The sequence below is a fragment of the Mustela lutreola genome, chromosome 6, assembly GCF_030435805.1.
Source record: "Mustela lutreola isolate mMusLut2 chromosome 6, mMusLut2.pri, whole genome shotgun sequence".
In the NCBI taxonomy this organism is placed as follows: domain Eukaryota; kingdom Metazoa; phylum Chordata; class Mammalia; order Carnivora; family Mustelidae; genus Mustela; species Mustela lutreola.
In genome coordinates this window covers 146,194,116-146,200,344 of record NC_081295.1, presented here as the reverse complement: position 1 = coordinate 146,200,344, position 6,229 = coordinate 146,194,116, and the positions used below count along the sequence as shown (strand labels likewise).

At 47.2% G+C, this 6,229-nt stretch overlaps 1 long non-coding RNA gene across 1 annotated transcript; it reads right to left on the bottom strand.

Moving 5' to 3' along the window:
- Positions 1-257: 257 nt before the first annotated feature.
- On the bottom strand, positions 258-2,974 carry LOC131834765 (uncharacterized). Its single transcript, XR_009354934.1, has 2 exons — positions 2,850-2,974; positions 258-533 (listed from the first exon to the last, which is right to left on the bottom strand). It is a non-coding gene; the product is annotated as an uncharacterized LOC131834765 (long non-coding RNA).
- Between the last annotated feature and the right edge of the window lie 3,255 nt (positions 2,975-6,229).

The window sequence follows — 6,229 nt, the reverse complement described above, 5'->3', positions numbered from 1 at the left end:
TTCACTGCCTTCTGTCTGTTGTAAGATAACAGAATCATTCCACTCAAGTTCAGAGGCATATGGGGGCTTGTAAGAAAAGCGGACTGGACTAGGAGCCAAGAAAGCAACACTTGAGCCCTAGCTCTGCCCTCCCCCCGCTCTCTTGGGTGCAGCTGCGCCGGTCACATGGGATGTCCCGGCCTCAGTTTCCTTTTCTGTACCAGGAGCCAGTCGGGTGAGATGATCTCTGGACCCCCGCCAGCTCTGCACCACTGCGATTTACAATCTGTGTCAATATGTTTATCTGTTACTTGGGGCAGATCTGTTCAACTTTCAATGTAAACGAGTTAACTGTCATGTCCCCAGGGTTTCCAGAGTGCATAATTCCCATTTCTCCCCGGCCTGTCAGCGTCAGCGGGTGCTCCGGAAGTTCTCGAGCGACACCCACGTCCCCTGCATCGCGGAGCACGCCTGTGGGAGGCTGCCTGAACACGGCACCTTCCGCATTTCTGAAAATCTGGTCTTCTGTCGGGTTTTCACATCCTTTGTTGTTCCTGCGGTTTGAAAAGATTACCATTACTATTATTCATCTCATTTGAGGGGCAGATTCTTATCTGAAAGTCCCCAGAGTCAGAAAACTCACTTCTAAACCTTTAAAGTCCTGGCAGCCTTATTGTCAATGATGTTATTGTTATTTCTTGGAGAGGGGGAAGAACGGGAGAAAGGGCCTGTTGATTAAGGGGAGGGAGCATGATGGAGGACAACTTCCTTTAAGTTGTTTGATTTATAAGTGTAATCACCAAGAAAGAATCAGATCCCCCAAAACCAAGCAGAAGGGAAAACAAAAAGGAGCCACCCAGCATTGCAGAGGAGAGGGCCTGTCCTCGACTCGGCAGGTGACTGTGGGGGAACACACTGGAAGGTGAACACAGGAGCTCCTCACTCGCAGAAGGTTTCCACTGGCTTCTGTTTCTGTTCTGGGTTCTGAGTCTGTAGAGAAAATGAAACCAGCTGGGATAGGACCCGAAGTTGTTTTGGGGCATTTGATAACAGTGCAGAAAACAGGGTACACGTGCGGCAGGTAGGTGCGTTTTGGGATGACTTCTTAGGGATGCGTGACCAACGCTTACAGAGGCTCTTCCTGGGCCTGGTATTGTCAGATTCATGGGTTGGTGCCCGGGTCCCTTAGCCAGTCAGGGGCCCTTCCTTCACTGGGCTGGTCACAGTGAGGAACATATGAGAGACAGAGCTGTCTTGAGTTGTCCCAACAGCAGTTTAACAAAGATGGCAACCCCTTTAATTGTGTGAAACACTCCCTTGAGTCTAGGACACAAACTTGTCACTTGCCTTGGCTGGACTTTAACCTTGATCCTTGGACGCCAAGCTATTTACACACACTGAGCAGCTAGCCAAACTAAATATGCCAGCTGGGAGGCTAGTTTCCCAGAATGGGTACTTTGGAGAACTTCAAGTACGCTTGTGGGGGTCAGAGGTTGGTACAGTATGCGTGAGGGGAGAGAACTTCTGAGGAAGGGTGGGCGACCCTGTTTGAGGGTAGCTTTATTGTGTTTCTCTTATTTATTTTTCCAGGAGATAAGAGGGTTTTCTATGAGGTCTCCTAAGTTAGCCGGTCTTGCCGGTAGTGTTTCTAAAGATCTCGAATCCTCATTCAGATGTAGGCTATCTTCATTCATGTAATCACTCGTTTTTCCAATGGGTAGACGTGGACATCTGTTGGTAAAAGGCGCTGTCCTGATTTAGGTTCTTGTCCTTCTGCCTTAGAAAAGGTTAGAAGGTTAGGTAGAAACCTAACCTATTTAAGGAAGTGTTGAGTTGCTGTTTGTTGAATACTGATGCCTTAAGTGTAAAAACAGATAGCAAGTCACTTTGACCAAAGGGATGCCGCTGTCTGTCTCTGCTGCTGTGTCCCTGATCTGAGCACAGCCCTGCTGCTTTGCCTACCCTCGCCCCTGGCCGGTCTGCCTGCTTCCACTCTTGCCCTGTTCCAAGTCAGTCTCCTCACGGCAGCCAGAGAGATCGTCTTGAGTTGCAAATCAGACTGCGTCATCTTCTGTTATAAAATGCTTCAACGGCTTCTTGTTACAATAAAAAAAAAATTTTTTTAATATTATAAAAACCTATAAATCCATTGCCCGCAAGAACTGGAGCATTAACAAGAACTAGGCGTGGAGCCCCATCCCGCACCGCGTCCAACTCACTCTCCCGGGCCTCGTATTTAATTGTTCCTTGCTTTATTTAAATATGGTTTTATTTTATAAGTGTATTTCTAAAAAGCGTCCTGTTAAATTTTAGTTAGCTTAAACGTTGTTAAAAGTTTATCATTCCCTGTGTAATCTTCTGAGGTTGCTTTTTCCCTCCAATAACAGGTGGCTGAGATGCCGCGATCCCATGGCAGGTCGCCCCAGTAGACTTGCTGGAACGACTTTGTCATAGTCCACTTTCCAAATATGCCTCCGTTTCTCTCTTTTCCAGTGGGTGGGGCTTTGGTTGCCTCCAGAGTTTTGCTAAGGGGACACTGCTGCTGAGAATGTCCTTGTACAACTTCCCACTGCTCGCTCTTTCCTTTTTTTTTTTTTTTTTAATTTTAAAGATTATTTATTTATGTATTTGAGAGAGACAGAGCACAAGCAGAGGGGCAGAAGGAGAGAAAGGAGCAGACTCCCAACTGAGCAGGGAGCCCAATGCGGGAATCGATCCCAGGACCCTGGGATCATGACTTGAGCTCAGGGCAGAGGCTTAACCGATAGAGTCCCCCAGGCACCCTTCCCGCTGCTCTTAAAGACAAAAATCCTTCACGTGGCCTCCGGGTCTCTGCCTAGTCCAGCCCCACCCAGACCGTTCGCTCTTACCTCATATTCTGTGCCTCTGCTGCTCCGTGCCAGGCAGAAGTTCAGGGAAGGGTAGAAGATAGAAGGGTGTGTGCAAGAAAGTGAAATAGGTAACCTTTCTCTTACCCTTCTTGTCAGCTTCACCATTTCCTATAAACCCCCAATCAATCATTAACCTAACCTGGGCATATCTTACTTGATACCATGGAGCAGGAGGTCAGTTCACCTCTTTTGTGTGTTCATAGCTCCCTGTACCGACTGCAGAGAGCACTTGGCCCGGTTATCAGGGAGAGCACGCTGCCCTAGCATGACTCTGCGTTTGACACCTGCTCTGCTCCTGGACTCTGAGCTCTGAGAGCAGGACTGTCTGTTACTGTGCCCGGTCGTACCTCCAGCACCGGGACCAGGAGCTCTCTATATATTCTCAAATGAATACCACAGTAATTCACAGAGGTTTAGGACAGGCATCTGAGACCACAGAACAAGATCCAGTATGCTTGTTCCTTAATCCTCTCGAGCAGCAGTTGGCAAACTTTTTTTATGAAGGGGCAGAGAGTCAACATTTTAGACTAGGAGGACCCTACAATCTTGGACATCACTTAAATGTCACTGCCACACCATCCAGGCAGCCATACTTAATATGTAGATGAATGAATGTGACTGTGTTTCAATGAAACTTTATTTACGGACGCAGAGACTTGAATTTCACATAATTTTAATTTTCGTGGGTCATGAAATGTGTTCACATGTTACAAGATAAAATTCTTTTGCTTTTTTTCCAACCGCTAAAAGCTATGTGAACCGTTCTTAACTTGTGGGATGTATAAAAGCAGGTAGTGGGCCAGAACTGATCTGAAAAGGGGCGCCTGGGTGGCTCAGTGGGTTAAAGCCTCTGCCTTCGGCTCAGGTCATGATCTCAGGGTCCTGGGATCGAGTCCCGCATTGGGCTCTCTGCTCAGTGGGGGGGCCTGTCTCTTCTTCTCTCTCTGCCTGCCTCTCTGCCTACTTGTGATCTCTCTTTGTCAGATAAATAAATAAAATCTTAAAAAAAAAAAAAAAAAAGAACTGATCTGAAAGCCATGGCTGGCTGTCCCCTGCTCTAGAGTAGTTCTGAACCCTGGCCAGTCTAGTGACCTTGGGTCAAGGTCTACCCTTAAGCACTATTTGTAAGCCACTAAGGATGGAGGACAACAAAAAGTCCAGAGTTAGTACCTACATTAAAGAATTAAAAGATACCTTCTCCCTTTCTTCTTCTTCTTCTTTATTTTTTTAAACCTTTCTTGAAAAGTTGTCACATGGATCTCCCACCCCTTAGCTCATCCCTCACCTATCTTCTTCCTCCTTTGATATCAAAATCAGAATTCAGGCACTTAACAGTGCCTGTAGGCACCCAGATTGCATGGTCAAGACACTACCCACCCACTCACCTTTGCTGTCGCTCTCCCCGCTGATGGCTCTGGCGGGAGGAAGAGACTGACCGCTGCAATTCACGGACACTTGGACCTTTCAAGGTCCTGGCCTGGCTGGAGAACCATGGTCCACCTACCTTCACGTGGGCGCAGGCGTGGATCCGCCGACATTACCATGAAACCAGGAAAACAAAGCAAAGCAAAACAAACAGAGGCTTCTGCTTTGCAATATTTGTTAATCTAAAGCCATGTTGACACACTTTTTAATCTGTCAGCAGACAAACCCTGGAAGGTAGCCCACACTATTGGTGCGTTAACTTGTTTTTGTTCACTGAAATGGAAATACTCATTTATTGGAGGGGATGTGTATCCGTACAGCTCTGAAAAGACAGTGGCCGTGTTCTGTCCTGGCGAGCACTGTCAGGGACAGGAGGGAGGGAGGAACGGAGTGATGGGGAGAGAAGGTACCCTTGACCTCTCATGGCCTGACCCATGGAAGGTGGCAGTATCTTGTGTTGACATAACCATGTGGAAATTGCCAGCACTGTCCACCCCTGCAGGGGCAAGGGCACTTGAGAGATGATCCAATTTGCCCTCTGCACTCAGAAACCTAGCCAAGTCACTTTCTGGTCTCGACCTGAAAGCTGATGGTTCTCAGGCTCCAATTTACCTCTTCTGGTGGGCGATCCCCAGATAGTTTTCGCTCCCTGAGCAGTTCTCCTGGGGAGGGTTAGTCCATTTCCTGGTGTAGTTCTTTGGGAGGGCACCGGGCCAAATGCTGTCTATACCTGACTCCAGGTATCAGGACACCTCCCAAGCCAGCCTTTTCTTGTCCCAAGTAATTCTCTATCTATCCATCTATCGAACTTTTGAAAGCAGGAATCAGATCCTATCATGCAGTTGCTTAAAAGCCTCTGAAGCATTTCATAAAACAAAATAAAATCCGAATTTCTTAACCTGCATTATGGGTTGAACAGTCTCCTCCCCATGTGGGTTTGGCGCCCCGAGCCTAGCTGTGAAGGCCAATTTATGTGGAAACAGCATCTTTGCAAGTGATCAAGATGAACTGGTATCCTTATAAAAAGGGAAATACGGATCAGAGACAGATACGCATGGTGGGAAGATGACATGAAAACTGGAATATGTCATAGACAAGACAAAGCCCCTTGAATATTAAAGACCTGCTGGTCTTTAATACTTCTCAGCTGGGGCAACTCTGGGGAGGGTGCGGGAGAGGGGGATGATTTTGGTGGTTAGAACTAGGTGCTTTATTGGCGTTTATTGAGAGGACAGGCCAGGGATAGTAGAAATCCTTAAATGCATGGAAGGATCCCCTACAATCTTGCCACTCGTGACCCCACTGAGAATTACTGCACCAGAAGGGCCTTCATTCAATTCTGTAAACCTTCCCCTTTTCCCAGGAGCCTGGAGCCTTTGCATGAGATGTTCTCTCTGCCTGGAACGCTCCCTACTGCTCTTCATGCCGTTTAGATCTTAACTTAGATGTGACCTTCTCAGACAGGCTTTCCAGGTTGCAAAATATCCACTTGCTCACTCAATTTCACATAGGCCTTTAAACAATACTCTTCCGTAGATAGCGTTATCACTATTTGATTAAAAAAAAAAAAATCCTATGAGGGGCAGCTGGGTGGCTCAGTTGGTTAAGTGTCTGCTTTCAGCTCAGGTCATGATCTCAGGGTCCTGGGTCGGTGCCCCGCATTGGTCTGCCTGCTCAGTGGGGAGTCTGCTTCTCCTTCTCCCTCTGTGCCTCCCCCTGCTCATGGTCGTTCTCTTTCAAATAAATAAAATACAATAACAATCTGTAACAAACCTATGAGATTATTTTTTGTCTCCTCCCACTAGAATATAAGCTCTGTGAGACCAAGGACTGTTTGCATGCCAGGATCCAGAGAAAAGCCTGGCAGGTAAATGGGGTTCACATTTCAATGTTGACTGAATGAACTAGTCATGAGCCCTGAAGCTGGAAATCCG